This window comes from Electrophorus electricus, chromosome 16 (genome assembly GCF_013358815.1).
Source record: "Electrophorus electricus isolate fEleEle1 chromosome 16, fEleEle1.pri, whole genome shotgun sequence".
In the NCBI taxonomy this organism is placed as follows: Eukaryota; Metazoa; Chordata; class Actinopteri; order Gymnotiformes; family Gymnotidae; genus Electrophorus; species Electrophorus electricus.
In genome coordinates this window covers 5,002,944-5,017,242 of record NC_049550.1, presented here as the reverse complement: position 1 = coordinate 5,017,242, position 14,299 = coordinate 5,002,944, and the positions used below count along the sequence as shown (strand labels likewise).

The 14,299-nt window shown below is 54.0% G+C and overlaps 2 non-coding genes and 1 pseudogene across 2 annotated transcripts; all 3 read right to left on the bottom strand.

The window, feature by feature from the left end:
• Positions 1-9,399: 9,399 nt before the first annotated feature.
• LOC118242796 lies at positions 9,400-9,569 on the bottom strand (annotated as a pseudogene).
• A 210-nt stretch (positions 9,570-9,779) lies between these two features.
• On the bottom strand, positions 9,780-9,895 carry LOC118242803. The gene has a single exon (XR_004777049.1). It is a non-coding gene; the product is annotated as a U5 spliceosomal RNA (small nuclear RNA).
• A 406-nt stretch (positions 9,896-10,301) lies between these two features.
• On the bottom strand, positions 10,302-10,499 carry LOC118242784. The gene has a single exon (XR_004777037.1). It is a non-coding gene; the product is annotated as a U2 spliceosomal RNA (small nuclear RNA).
• Positions 10,500-14,299: the final 3,800 nt, after the last annotated feature.

The following is a 14,299-nucleotide window of genomic DNA, read 5'->3' as shown; positions in this document are numbered from 1 at the left end:
TAGTCCGGGTGGGCTGGGCCTAAAAAGCAAGAAATAAAACACAATTAAAATCACGTCTTAAAACTCGCAACCTTCTGGCTTATCAATTTCGTATCCGTCCGATAAGAACAGATTTTTTTTTTTTATTCCATTTATTCACCATTTCCATAACTTACAAACAAATAATCATCAATGAATAAACATATACATAATCATTAATCAATCATAAAACATTTTCAACCATCAATATTCAAGATCATAATCATACATAATCAAGAATAAAAATCGCTCCTCGGCCTTTACACAAAACTAAACCATGCGAGTCTTAAAACGTGATTTAAAAAACTCTAAAAAAAACTAAAACTCTCAAATTTTAATTAAGGAGTCTACCTGCCAACTCATCCCCCAAATTTATCAGACCCCTTAGTCCAATGTCCACACTCTCTACTTCATTTCTCTCCGTGGACCCTTCATTTCCTGGGCTGCGGATCTCACTTATAATGTCCATACATCCCAAACTCGGTAATTCCATCTTCCGGGGGGTGCTAGTTGACAGGGGAACATTGGGCGCCGCCTCCTCAATCAGGGCCTTCCGCCCTTTAGCCACAGGTCCTGCCCCTCCGGGGGGACCCAATCCGGCTCTCACCCGTTTTCTAGAGCCGGATACTCCCGCCAGGGCCACTACATCAGTCTGGAGCCGCCCGGAACCGGGAAGCTTATCTCTCCGATGGGGATGTGTATGGCTGGAGGTCATCCTCTCCTGATCCCTCATAACCTCCTCACGTCCCATCACTCCCCTTCCAACTGCCAGTCTCTCAGGGGTTCGGTTGGAGATTCCATCCAGGGGAACCACCGGTCCATCGTCCCTTCGTCCCTCCGTGCCACCTTCAGAGGCGACCTCTGGCTCCCCTGTCCTCCTATCCCCCGGAACACCACCAGAGGATACTGCCGTCTCTCCTCTCCCACTCCGTACCACAACTGCAGCATAGGTCTGCCTCTGGAGGGGACAAAATCGAGCCAGATGTCCCTCCCCTCTGCAGACCCGACACCTCCGTGGTCCCTTACATGTCCGAGCCATATGCCCTGGTTCAAAGCAGTTCAAACACTCCAGCTCCGGGCAGTCTTCCGTCTTGTGTCCATGGCCCTGGCAACACCGACAAAAATTCGGCTGATCTCTATAAAAAAGGTACCCCCGGTTAAAACCCAGGGTAAAGAAGGCAGGGGGGTGCACCAACCCCCCCTCACCATTCTCCTTAAAAGACACCATGAACTGGCGGCGCCCATTCCAAATTCCCAGCTCATCCCGGACATACTTCTCCCCCGGACACACCTCTCCATAACGCTGGAGGAACCTGCGGATAAGATCCGTGGGGACATGCGGGTTGAACATGTGGGTGGTAACCAACCTCCTGTTACCATCCCACAGTGGTTCAACCTCAAATTGTCGACCCACAGGGTGGTGCTGTAATTCCGCCCTCTGCCCAAGAACTCGCCGATACACCCCCGTAGAGGAGAGCGTGACGTCGAAAAACCTCATGGGCCCGTTGCGCTGGGCACAAATGAGATCCCCCGGTGTCAGCCCCAGAGCACCAAAGAGGACTTCCCGGATAAAAGGAACCCACTCCATAAAGGGGGGCTCCTCCTCCGGGTTCCTCCAGCGGAACCTGGCCGTATCGAGCAGGCCACCACCTCCTGCTCCCGAACCAGGTCCCGCCGAAGCAGTCCCCCAGGGCTCCGAGGCCTCCGCCGAGGTCCCATTGGCCCGCTCCGGTCCCAGAGGTCCTCCAGCCGCCATCCACCCTCCTCCAGCCGAGTCCAGAGCAGGGTTCCTCCGCAGGTCCTCCAGCCGTCCTTTCCTCCAATCGTCCAGGTGCTCCAGAGAAGCTCCGCCTTCTTCAATCCGGGTGGGCTGGGCCTAAAAACAAAGCATAAAACACGATTAAAATCACGTCTAAAACTCGCAACCTTCTAGCTATCAATTTCGTATCCGTCCATAAGAACAGATTTTTTTTTTTTTTTTTTCCATTTATTCATCCATTTCAACAAATACAGAAAATAACCGGAACTGATTCACAGTTCTCGATACATACATTACATCACAATGAATAAACCATCATAAAATAACATTCATTATACATAAAACCAATACTGAACAATCCATTAAATGGTGATACATAACAGTCCACATCCATGTTCGTACCATCTCATAAAGTCCATTAAAATTCGCTTCTCGGCCTCTGACAATACGAGTTAAAACATGATTTAAAACCACTAAAAACTAAAAACAATAAAACTAAAAATATAGTCCCCCTGCCAGCTCGTCCCCCAGGCTAACCAGACCTCGCATTCCGGCGTCCATTTCTCCAGTATCCTCCGTTGTACCATCCCTAGTGGTCTCGCCAGTCGCGGTGGTCTCACTAATAGTACCCAAATAGACCACACTAGGCTTCGACACTTTCCTGGGGGTACTTGCCAGCAGGGGGACACAGGGCGCCGCCTCCTTAATCGGGACCGCCCTCTTCCCCTTGGCTGCTGGTCCAATATCACCGGGGGTACCTGTACCAGCCCTCACCCTCTTCCTCGAGGTCGTCGATATCTCCGTCGAGGCCGCATCACCGGATTGCCCGGACCTTCTGGGTCCATCTCCCGAAGGGGGGGGCATACACTCGGGAACCTTTGCCTCCACCTCTCCAGCCCTCACCTTCCCTGGCTTAGGCTTAGGCTCCCCCACCGGAACTCCTTTAAATGGGGCCACAGGTCCTCCCCTCCCGCTCCCAACCACCGCCGCAGCATAAGTCCTCTGTTGGCTGGGGCAGGAACGGGCCAGATGCCCCTCACCCCAACAAATCCTGCACCTCCGTGGGCCCTGACAGTCCCGGGCCATATGTCCGGTTTCCAAACAGTTCAGGCACCTCAGGTTTTGACAATCTTCCACCTTGTGCCCATGACCTTGGCAGCCCCGACAGAAGGCCGGTTGATCCCTGTAATACAGGTACCCCCGGTTGCCTCCAAGTAGGAAGCGAGCTGGGGGGTGCACCCACCCCCCGTCCCCTGCTTCCTTAAAAGTCATCATAAATTGGCGGCGCCCATTCCAGATACCCAGCTCATCCCGGACATATCTCTCCCCCGGATGCACCTCACCATAGATCTGGAGAAATCTGCGGATATGATCCGTGGGCACATGTGGGTTGAACATGTGGGTGGTCACCAGTTTCCTGGCTCCATCCCACAGAGGTTCAACCTCGAACCACCGGCCCTCCGGGTGACTCCTCAGTTGCACCCGCTGCTCGAGCACTCGCCGATACACCCTTGTCGAGGAGAAGGTGACATCAAAGAACCCCCGGGGCCCGTTGCGCTGAGCACAGATGAGGTCCTCCGGCGTCAGCCCCAGAACCCCGAAGAGGACATCCCGGATAAACGGAACCCGATCCATAAAGGGGGGTCCGTCCTCCTGGTCCCTCCAGCGGAACCTGGCCGTATCGAGCAGGCTCCCTCCTCCTGCTCCCGAACCAGGCTCCACCGAAGCAGTCCCCCAGGGGTCTGAGGCCTCCGCCGAGGCCCCATTGGCTCGCTCCGGTCCCCGAGGTCCTCCAGCCGCCATCCCACTCCTCCAGCCGAGTCCCGAGCAGAGATCCTCCACAGGTCCTCCAGTCGTGGTTCCTCAGTCGTGGTGCTCCGGGGGAAACTCCGCCTCCTGCAGTCCGGGTGGGCTGGGCCTAAAACCAAGAGAATAAAACACAATTAAAATCACGTCTTAAAACTTGCAACCTTCTGGCATATCAATTTCGCACCCGTCCATAAGAACAGATTTTTTTTTTTTTTTATTTCCAGATTTATTAAATTCAATAAATCATTACAATATAAAATACATCATCAGTAATAAAATACAACATACATTAAAATTCAACAATTTTAAGAAAGTAGGACATTAAAATACCACGACCCCCCGTGTACCAATTACACGGGGGGCATATACATAAAAGTCCGTATAAAAAAGTCCGTGGTAAAATGTCCATAAAAGATCGCTCCTCGGCCCGGCTGCGCCTGGGCAACCGAGTAAAACAACTAAAACTGTTAAAACGGCCGCTCAGTAAAAGACAGAAATAAGAACAGACCTAAGAGCTAAGCCACCATGGTAGAAATAAAACAATGTCCAAGTTAAAACGTATGCCTAATGTTAGTTAAAACAGGGTAAAACACACAACAGTAAAAACCCACACTAAAACAATAAGTGCTAAAACAATGTTAATTTTGTTAGTTAAGTGCTTTGCATAATAAAAACCAAACAAAAACACACACTTATTAGTTAAAACAGACATACAATTCTATCTAAAACAAAGTTTTAATCTATCTAAGCTACCATGGTGGCTAAAAACCAATAAAACACGGTGGTCCGTTGGGACCACCGGATGGAGCAGAGTCTCAGCTAAATATAAAACCGTTTGAAACTAAAACCCTATATAGACGCCGGGGGGCCTACAGCTCGAAGAGGCCCTTCCACCTCTCCTTCGCCGCGTGGTAGCCCCACCGGATGACGTCATGCTCCATCCTAAATCTCAAATCACCACGTACCTTTTGTATCAACCCCCAGGTATCCAGGCGCGTCCCTTTTCGGATGAGGCTGGTCCTCGCATTCCAAAGATGTTTTTTGGTGATGCTCACCAGCTCCCACATCCGGGGCGCGAAGGATGGCCTGGTATCCTGGGGCCACCCCCATGTGACCTTATTATAGGTCAACTGAAACTGCGGGTCTAATGTCCTGCACAGGTCGGCTACTTTACCCCAGACATCCCGCGCATACCCACAGTCCCAAAACACATGCCGAAGAGTTTCCTCCTCGGCACAGTTGGGCCTTGGGCAGCGAGGGTGCCTGGTGAGCCCGTGCCTGTACAGGACATCCCTGACTGGCAACTTCCCATGTATGCAGCGCCAATTCAGGTCCTGCAGCCGGTTGTCTAAACCTTTGGGCTGTACTCTGGACCATGTGTCCTCCTCCAGGCCCACAACTGCGCGAGTCCCCCGTGCCTCAAGCACAGTCTTGTACAGTAACCTGTGCTTGGCAAGGGACTCGGGCCGCAGACCCGCCGGAAGCGACTTGCTCCACCGTACCATATGGTCAAAGTGCTCCGGCAGCGTCTCAGCCTTGGGGCCGGAGTTAGACCACGTGCGCACAACCTTACGTAATGGCCAGGACAGCCACAACCGAATAAAATACTGATGGGGGTGCTCGAGGGGAGCAGCTAACCGTGCACAGAGCTGTGCAAAGAACAGGCAGTCCAACTTGAGAGGGAAGTCAGGGACATCCCTCCCACCCTTGTCCTTTCCCAGGTACATAACTTCCCTCCTCACATACTCATACTTGCCCCCCCAGACGAGATTAAAAACGTCCTTTGTCAAGCCCCGCCGCATCGAGCGGGGCATTGGGTATACATGAGCCAAGTAGAGCAGTGAGGGAAGCACATCGGCCTTCAATGCTAGTACCTTCCCTAGGAAGGACAGGGACCTGGACTTCCACAGCCCCAACTTTTTCCGGGCAAGAGCTAATCGCTCTGCCCAGTTTACCCGGGCAGCCCCTTCAGAAGTGAAGTGGACCCCCAATATCTTCAGGGGTCCATCACTGAGGGCAAGCCCACCAGCGATGTCCCTCCTGTGCCTCCAGCAGCCGAAGTACTTGGCAACCGACTTGCCGAGGTTTAATGCGGCACCGGAAGCTTCTCCGAACGACCGCACCATGTCCAAGGCGTGCCTGAGCGACTGGTCCGAGCACACGAACAACGTAGTGTCGTCCGCATACTGGGCCAGCTTTACCACAGCACCTCCGCCCCCCGGGAGGGGGAGACCGTCTATTTCCGGGTGGGCCCTTATGGCGGCCGCAAGTGGCTCTATATAGAGCGCGTAGAGCAGGGGAGAAAGAGGACACCCCTGTCTCACTCCACTCACTTGCGGGACCAGTTCGCTGAGGTGACCGTTGATGGAGACACGGCTTCCCACCCCAGCGTACAATGTCTGAAACCACCTCATGAAAAAGGGCCCGAACCCTAGCTTAATCAACACCCTCTCCAGGAAGCGGTGGTCCACCCGGTCGAACGCCTTCTCCTGGTCTAAGCTCACCAGCGCCAGAGGGACATTTCTGTCCTCTACCCAGGAGATGGCATCCCTGATCAAATGGAGGTTCCAGGTAGCCGATCTCCCTGGGACCCCGCAGGTCTGGTCGCCGTGAACCAAGAGTGACATGGCTTTTTTCAGTCGTTCGGTCAGGGCCTTTGCGAAGATTTTTACATCTACGCAAAGCATGGTCAGGGGCCTCCAATTGGCGAGATCTGTAGGATCGCCCTTCTTGTACAATAAGGAGAGTACCCCGGACCGCATGCTCTCAGTGAGCAAACCCTGCCGGTGCACATCCTCGGCTACCTCCACGATCTCCGGCCCTAGGACATCCCAAAATGTGGAGTAAAACTCCACAGGGAGTCCATCCAGGCCAGGGACCTTACGCCGGTTCATTTTGCCAAGTACCCCCGTTAACTCTGCCAGAGTAAAGGGGGCCTCTAAGCTGTCCCGGGCGGTGCTCGGAAGGCAAACCTTAAGATGTTTTATAAACTGCTCCCCTACTTCAAAGTTAGTGGTCCTTTTGTTAAAAAGTTTATTATAAAATTCTTTTGCAACCTCCATCATCCGGGCCGGGTCCGAACAGGTGTGGCCTTCCGAGTCTCTGAACGATGTAAAACATCGCTCTTCACGAGCCTGCCGGACCCTTTGAAAAAACGACGCGGTGCAGCGCTCATCCTCCTCTGCCTGCTGCATCCTGGCATGAAACAGGAGGGCTGCCGCGGACCTCTCGTGCAGAACCCTGAGTTCGTCTTTAAGGGCCTGCACTCTAACGAGGTCCAGCTCCCCTCCGTTATTCCGATCAGCGTATTCTCTTTTTAGTTGCCTCTCCACATCCCGGACTCGACCCAGCCTTTCGGCCTTGCGCCGGAGGCAGTAGTGGGTTATCAGAGCACGGGTCCACTCTTTCACGTGCTCCCACCATGCCGCGGGAGAGACATAACCATCCTTACAGCCTCGCCAGGCTGCAAAGTGGTCTCGGTACAGAGATTGGAACTCTGCTTCCTCCAAGACCTGCACGTTAAGCTTCCAATAACCCCTGCCCACTGCAGGCGCGTTAATGGAAGCACTGGCCTCCAACACCAAATGGTCAGAGTACCAGCGTGGGGTCAAGGAGGCTGTCTTAAAAGTCACGGAGGGTGACGCCAAGATATAATCTAAACGGCTTGTTGCCCCTCGACTGTTATGCCAGGTGTGGCCCGGATCTCTGGGGTTGCATTTTTTAAAAGCGTCAGAGAGACTGAAATCGCTCAGCAGCTTTTGAAAATGCTTCCGGCTGACATCCGCTCTCCCTTCCAAGAAGACATTAAAATCACCTGCCAAAAAAAGGTGTCTATGTGTGACACAGGACGGGACCAGTGCGTCAAAAAATGCAATTCGGGACGAGGCCTCTACCGGAGCGTAGGCACAAAGTACCCGAAGGTGTTGGCCTCTCCAGGTGGCGTCCACCCCCATCGCCCTTCCCGGCACGATGTCAAAGGCGCTCACCTTCTCGAAAGTGGGGTCCCCCAACAGGATCCCCACCCCCGAAGAGCGGACGCCACCCACGCTCCAGTAGGCTTTACCTTTTTTCCATTGATGAGCGAACATAGCCTCGTCCCTCCGATCCCTCAGGTGAACCTCTTGCAAACAACAGATTGCTGAAGGGGACGATGCCAAACACTGGAACACTGCTGCTCTCTTTTCCGCGTTTTGCAGTCCTCTGACATTAGTTGTTAAAATAGTAAGATCTGCCATATTAAGAAGAAGGAAAGAGACGGCTCGTTAAAACAGTAAAAAATCCCTAAAACACTAAAACAAGGAGTCCCCCTTCCCTGCTTCGTACATGCCGTCACCGGCATAGGGAGTCTCATTCGGAGACCCCTCCCTGCCGCCATAATTCAATGGTGGCGAGAGCGTGTTCTCATCCGGGCCACCCGGCTTGGCGAGCAGGGAGGGGTCTGTGGGCCGGGGGGACTCCTCGACAGGCGTCGCCATTAAGGGGGAGCCCGCCTTCATCCTCTTGTCCTGTTCTTGCAAGGCCTGCTTCCTCTTCCTCTTGGCCTTGCCAAGAGGAGCAGGGGGTGCCCCTTTGGACCGAGGGGTCTGGCCCGGGGCCGGGTCCTCCTCCCCCGCCGATGATGAGGATAATGATGATGGTGATGTCGGCGCTGTCCCTAGGGTGGCAGGGGGGGTAATGTTCTCCTCGTTATCTCCCGGGGGGGGAGCGTCCTTATTTGTTACCAGTCCCTCCCCCCCGGGATTACTGGGCTGTAAGGCCGCACTCCCGCCCCTTGCCAACACCGTGGCATAAGACTGGGCCCGTCCGGGGCAGGAGTGCGCCATATGTCCCTCCCCCCTGCAAGCCTTACACCGGCGGGGGTTCTTGCAATCTTTTGCCTGATGGCCCGGCCCCAGGCAATTCCTGCAGACACAATCCTGACACCCCTCGGCCAGGTGTCCGTAGCGCTGGCACCCCCTGCAGAAGGCAGGCTGCCCCCTGAAGAATAGGTACCCCCGATTCCCAGCATATGTGAAATATGCGGGGGGGTACCTCTCCTGTCCCTCGCTGTTCCTTCCAAACTTCATGAGGAACTGACGGCACCCGTTCCAGATCCCCAGCTCATCCCTCACCATTCTCTCGCTTGGGAGGACCTCCCCATACTTGGACAGAAACCTGCGGACCTCGGCCGCCGAAACGTGGGGATTAAAGAAATGGATGGTGACCATCCGCCGGTCACCGTCCCACAAGGGCTCAAGGACAAAGTCCTTCCCGACCGGATGGCCACCCATCCCATCCCCCAGCTCCAGGACCCTCCGATAGATGGCATCGCTCGCAAACGTGACATCGAAGTATTTCTGGGCACCATTGCGCTGAGCGCAAATGAGTGCCCCGGGATCGAGCCCGAAACCGCCGAACAGGACCTCCCGTATGAAGAGGACCCGCTCCGTAAAGCAGGTCCCATCCTGCGGGTCCCTCCAGCGGAAGCGGGCCGTATTGAGCAGGCCGTTGCCTGCCCTCAGGCCCGGCTCCGCCAGGGAGGCCCTGCCGGCGGTCGGGGTCTTGGCCGGGGCCTCAGCAGCCTGCGCCGTGCTGCGAGGAGCCATCCCTGCATCGGCTGTGGCCATTTCTGGCCGGTCCTGGAGCCGAGGAAGCGCCTGGTCCCCCACGCCGGCAGCCTCTCTGGTCCTGGGAGGTCCTCCCTCTGCTGGCCGAGTTGAGTACGGCGTCCTCCTGTCGGTGGGATGAGCTGGGGCTTAAAATAAAATTAAAAAACACCCTAAAATTCTAAAAATCAAATAAAACAATAAAAGAGACCAAGGGATCACATGCGGAAACGGAGGACAAGCCTCCCGGATCTGCACCTGGGATCACCCTTGGCCTCGCTAAAAGCTATAAAAAAAGCCCAAGCGCAGCAATTCTCTTCAGCGTAAAATCCGTGTAAATCCGTAGTAAAAATCCACTGATAATACACTTGATCTTAGCCAAAAGGCCGAGAAGCGATAACCCGAAGAACGCGCCGGCCGGAGGACCGGCCCGACGGGCGCGGTGGGTTGCACCGTGGCGCGCGGGCAGACGAAAGTGTGCCCGAACCGACGGAAGGGACGGACCCCACCCACCAGGAGCTGCTCTGTGCTGTGCTGGGCTGTGCTGTGCTGAGCTGCTCTCTACTTCCACTCTCTCTCATTGAACTTTGACAACGTGTGTTGCGTGCAGCTCTGCAACAGCAAAGCTTTCAAAAAATCAATTGGACTCTTCGATATTCCTCTCCACGGAAATCTTTAGTAAAAGGCGAAAGATTTATGCGGGAATGAAGAGAAACCAGAGACATGGCCGCAAACGCCCGGGAACCCGACTACGTCTGACCAAAGCCTAGCGAGTTTGTTCGCGGTAGGAGGAGGCGGAGCCTGGAAGGCTAAGGCTATCTACGCTAGCTGGAGGCATCCGATGGAGGGAGGGGTGGTGGTGGTGGTGCTGGTGGTGGAGCAGCAGCAGCAGCAGCAGCAGCAGCAGCAGCAGCAGCAGCAGCAGCCTAAAGGCGAGAGAGAGAGATAGAGAAAAACACACACACACACACACACACACACACACAGTATTTGAAAAGAAAATGTGCACCCAAAAAAAAAAAAAAAAAAAAAAAAAAAAAAGAACAAAAAAGGCGGGAAAACCGCAAAACCGCGGAAAGGGGTCCGTCCGTCCCGTTCTACTTGCGTTCTCTTTCTTTGACGCAGGATTAAGAAGGTGCACCGTTCCCGGAGGCACTGCAATACCAGGCCGATGCGTGGGGCGAACGGGGCAAGCCCCTGTTTCGCCTCCCTGTTCTAAAAATCCGTTTAATATGAAGTCCCCGTATAGGGGACGTATCAGATATTAAACTGATAAGAACAGATTTTTTTTTTTTTTTTTTACCGTTTATTCATCTTCAAAAGACCATACAACCATACAACAGGCATGAACAAACTTTCCTTAAATATCAAACTAAAACAATAAGATAACACTCAATAATTCAACATTCACTGGTATTTGTAAAATAGTTCTCAAAGTCCATGTGAATAAAAATCGCTTCTCGGCCTCCTGATACGAGCTAAACGCGATTTAAAACAATTAAAACCTAAAACCCATTAAAACTAAAAATATAGCCCCCCTGCCAGCTCATCTCCCAGACTAACGAGACCCCGCAAACCAGCATCCATGTCCCCAGTCTCCTCCGTGTCCTCTCCCCCACGTGTGGACTGTTCGGTAGCGGTTGTGGTCTCTGTCGTCTCCGTCGACTCGGTGGTCTCACTTATTGTCCCCAGATAAACCACACTGGGCTTGACCAGTTTTCTGGGGGTACTAGCAGACAGGGGGGCACTGGGCGCCGCCTCCTCTACCGGAGCCGCCCTCTTCCCCTTGACTACTGATCCCACATCACCGGGGGCACCTGTGCCGGCTCTCACCCTCTTCCTAGAACTCACGGGTGGCTCTGCCGGGGCCGCCCCACCAGACCGACCGGGATTGCCAAGTCCACTTCCCAAGGGAGGAGGCATCTGATCAGAGGCCTTCCCAACCTCCAGGCCCTTCCTCGCCGCCGCCTTTCCAGGTTTAGGCTCCCCCACCGGATCTCCCTTGGATAAAGCCCCAGCTCCACTCTTCCTACTCCCAGACACCGCCGCCGCATAAGTCCGCAGATGGAGAGGACAGGAACGGGCTACATGCTCCTCACTCCAACAGAGCCTGCATCTCCGTGGACCTTTGCAATCCCGGGCCATATGTCCAGGCGCCAAACAGTTCAAACATCGCAGGTCCTGGCACTCCTCCACCTTATGTCCGTGTCTCCGGCAGCCCCGACAGAAGGCCGGCTGATCCCTGTAGTACAGGTACCCCCGGTTACCGTCAAGGAGGAAGAGGGCCGGGGGGTGCACCCATCCCCCATCTCCGTCTTCTTTAAAAGTCACCATGAATTGGCGGCGCCCATTCCAGATGCCCAGCTCATCCCGGACATATCTCTCCCCCGGATGCACCTCACCATAGCCCTGGAGGAACCTGCGGATACGATCCGAGGGTACGTGGGGGTTGAACATGTGAGTGGTCACCAGTTTCCTAGCTCCATCCCACAGAGGTTCAACCTCGTACCACCGGCCCTCAGGGTGGCTCCGCAGTTGCACCCTCTGCTCGAGCACTCGCCGATACACCCCCGTCGAGGAGAGGGTGACGTTGAAAAACCCCTGGGGCCCGTTGCGCTGGGCACAAATGAGGTCCCCCGGCGTCAGCCCCAGAGCCTCAAAGAGAACCTCCCGGATGAACGGTACCCGATCCATAAAGGGGGGTCCGTCCTCCAGGTCCTTCCAGCGGAACCTGGCCGTATTGAGCAGGCCCCCACCTCCTGCTCCCGGACCAGGCTCCGCCGAAGCGGTTCCCCAAGGCTCCGAGGCCTCCGCCGAGGCCCCATTGGCCCGCTCCGGTCCCTGGGGTCCTCCAGCCGCCATCCAACTCCTCCAGCCGAGTCCCGAGCAGAGATCTTCCTCAGGTCCTCCAGACGTTGTCCTCAGTCGTGGTGCATCCAGGGGAAACTCCGCCTCCAAAAGTCCGGGTGGGCTGGGCCTAAAACCAGAAAATAAAACACAATTAAAATCACGTCTTAAAACTCGCAACCTTCTGACTGATCAATTTCGTTTCCGTTCCTAAGAACAGATTTTTTTTTTTTTTTCTTCCGTTTATTCACCATTTCAAAAATCATACATAAATCACAACCAATACAAAAAACATTGAATAAACATCAGTTATACAGGTCTCTATATCAACCATTTTAAAACATACATTTAACAACATTATCTATTGACAATATTCCATCATCAATTAAAAATCACTTCTCGGCCTTTCTACTTTTGCGAGTTCTAAAACATGACTAAAATCTTTAAAAACTAAAAGACTAAAATCCACTCAAAGGTCCCCCTATCAATTCATCCCCCAAATTAACAAGACCCCGCAGTCCGATATCCACAGCTCCATCATCACTACCACTCGTGGAGCTCTCAGTCCCAGTGGTCTCGGTCTCGGTTGTCTCACTGATTGTGCCCATGCACACCACACTCAAAGAAATGTCCTTCATTGGGGTACTAGAAGACAGGGGAACATCGGGCGCTGTCTCCGTCGTCGAACTAGCCTTCCGTTCCTTGGCAGCCGGTCCGACTTTCCCGGGGGCACTCAAGCCGGCTCTCGCCCGCTTCCTTGAGCACACATTTGCTCCTGCCGGGGCCACCTCTCGGGTCTGTCCGGAGCTAGGAACCTCGTTGCTCAGGGGGGGAGACGTATGGTTGGAGACGATCACCTTCTTCCCCTGATCCTCCACAACCACTCCAATCCTTTGGTCCACTCCCCTCTCCTCCATTCGGCCCTTTGAAACACCCTTGGGAATGCCATCAGGGGTAACCCCCAACACTCCTTTCCCATCCCCCTTAGGCTTGCCCTCAGGTGGACCTGCAGAGTCCTCTTTCCTGCTCCCCGCCGCAGCCGACGCATACGTCCTCACCCGGATGGGGCAGGTTCGGGCCAAATGTCCCTCTCCTCTGCAAATCCTACAACGCCGAGGTCCCTTACAATCTCGAGCCATATGTCCTGGTTCGAAACAATTCAAACATTCCAACTCCGGACAGTCCTCCGCCTTATGGCCGTGACCCCGGCAACTCCGACAGAAAACCGGCTGATCTCTGTAATAGAGATACCCCCGGTTAGTACCAAGGACGAAATAAGCAGGGGGGTGCACCAACCCCTTCTTTCTGTCCTCCTTAAACGTCATCATAAATTGACGGCGCCCGTTCCAAACACCCAGCTCATCCCGGATAAAACGCTCCCCCGGAAGCACCTCTCCATACTGCTGGAGAAACCTGCGGATCTGATCCGTGGGCACATGCGGGTTGAACATGTGGGTGGTAATCAACTTGCGATCTCCATCCCACAGAGGTTCAACCACGAAATGGCAGCCCACAGGGTGGTGTTGTAAAACCACCCTCTGCTCCAGGACTCGCCGATACACCCCCGTTGAGGAGAGCGTGACATCGAAAAACCTCCTGGGCCCGTTGCGCTGGGCACAAATGAGATCCCCTGGCGTCAGCCCCAGAGCTCCAAAAAGGACCTCCCGGATAAAAGGTACCCGCTCCGTAAAGGGGGGTTCCTCCTCCGGGTTCCTCCAGCGGAACCTGGCCGTATCGAGCAGGCTCCCTCCTCCTGCTCCCGAACCAGGTCCCGCCGAAGCAGTCCCCCAGGGCTCCGAGGCCTCCGCCGAGGTCCCTTCGGCCCGCTCCGGTCCCGGAGGTCCTCCAGCCGCCATCCGCTCTCCTCCAGCCGAGTCCCGAGCAGGGTTCCTCCGCAGGTCCTCCAGCAGTCCTTTCCTCCAATCGTCGAGGTGCTCCAGGGAAGCTCCGCCTTCTTCAATCCGGGTGGGCTGGGCCTAAAACCAAAGCATAAAACACGATTAAAATCACGTCTAAAACTCGCAACCTTCTAGCTATCAATTTCGTATCCGTCCATAGAACAGATTTTTTTTTTTTTTTTAAGATTTATTTAATTCAATAAATCAACATATACATACAATAAAACACATCTATAATAAAATACATCATACATAAAATTCAATATCATAAAAGTCCAGGACATAAAATACCACTACCCCCCGTGTACCAATTACACGGGGGGCCAATATATAAAAGTCCATATAAAATGTCCGTGGTAAAATGTCCTTAAAAGATCGCTTCT